Source organism: Propithecus coquereli, unplaced genomic scaffold (genome assembly GCF_000956105.1).
Source record: "Propithecus coquereli isolate 6110/MARCELLA unplaced genomic scaffold, Pcoq_1.0 Scaffold740, whole genome shotgun sequence".
Taxonomy (NCBI): Eukaryota; Metazoa; Chordata; class Mammalia; order Primates; family Indriidae; genus Propithecus; species Propithecus coquereli.
This window is the reverse complement of record NW_012153508.1, coordinates 39357-40796: the sequence shown is the minus strand read 5'-3', so window position 1 is coordinate 40796 and position 1440 is coordinate 39357.

Genomic DNA, 1440 nt, shown 5'->3' with positions numbered 1-1440 from the left:
GATGCAATTAAGAGCAAGGAGTGATAGAAGGAGAGTAATCAAGGCTTGATGATGTTAATGACAGGTCATGTACTAACTGGATTGAGTACCAAGGAGGTCCTTAGGTAACTGAGCAAGAGCAGTTCAACCCAAGAGAAAGCAAACTGCCATGGCTTCAAGAGTCAGTGAGATCCCAATAACAAAGCATTCGAAAACCAATAAATACAATTCAACATATTAACAGATTAAAGGAGAAATTCTACTTCTCCTTATAATAAATATTTCTAAAAAACTGGGAATAGAATGAACTACTCCTCTTCCTGATGAAAATTTATCAGAAAAAACCTACAAAAAATATTATACCTATCAATGATACATTGAAATCTCTCCCCTTGAGTTTGGGATCAAGCCAGTGATAACCATCTTATCATTCTACTTTTTGGAGGTTTTGACCATCGAAGTAAGGGAAAAGAAAAAAAAAAGTGAGACAAAGAAAAAAGTTATAAAGCACAAAACTGTCATTATTCACAGATTATGACTGAGATTATGTAGACAATCTGAATGTATGTTTTAATAACATGGTAGAATTAGACCATTAGCAAAGTTTCTAGATACAAAATAAATACACAAAAAATATTTTCTATTTCTTTATACGATCAACAATTAAAATGAAATACTTTTTTTAAAGGATAAAATCACAATAACCTGAACAAATATCCTCTATCCAGAAATAAATCACACACACCAAAAAAGTATATAAGGCCTTTATGGAGAATATTAAAAATCTGAAAGGACCTTAGCTTTTTTGGCCATATACTTAGCTTATAATTAATACATATTGGGTATAATAAAACCCTCCAAATTTATTTTAAATTTAAACCATTATCACACATTCTTTCCCATTTTAGGGATGTTATCCAAGGACATTAAGTTTTCTTACTGTGCCTTTAAATATATATTTACGTTTTTCTGCCTTGTATCTAAATGACAGACCGTCTCCAGACTGAAAGCAAACACTGATATAGTATCAGCCATTCCTATCTCCGTGAATACCAGCCCCGCTCCTTTCACCTAGTGTAGCCAGTTCATAATTTCCCTTTTTACCATAGCTATCAGCTGTAATTTTCCATGTCAGGTGAAAGGTGACAAGATAGCCTCCCCTTGCCAATGTGCAAATACAGACTGATATTGTTCCTCTTTTTGCATTTTCTTTGCCTAAGAAATTTGCATCTATATGTTTACATATGCAAGAATATGGGGAAGAATTTACAGATTGTAAATTTTAAAATTCATGCAAAATGTCCCTTTGTCCAAGTACATGGGAAAAACATGGGTCCAAAAGAGGAAGAAGAGGGTGTGCGGCATACCCTGCCATCCGTCATTGAGCAGTTGTTAACCACGTACAAACATACCCAATTGTGCTACACAGTACCCCTTATTCTCTGCTTTCTCTGCAAATAC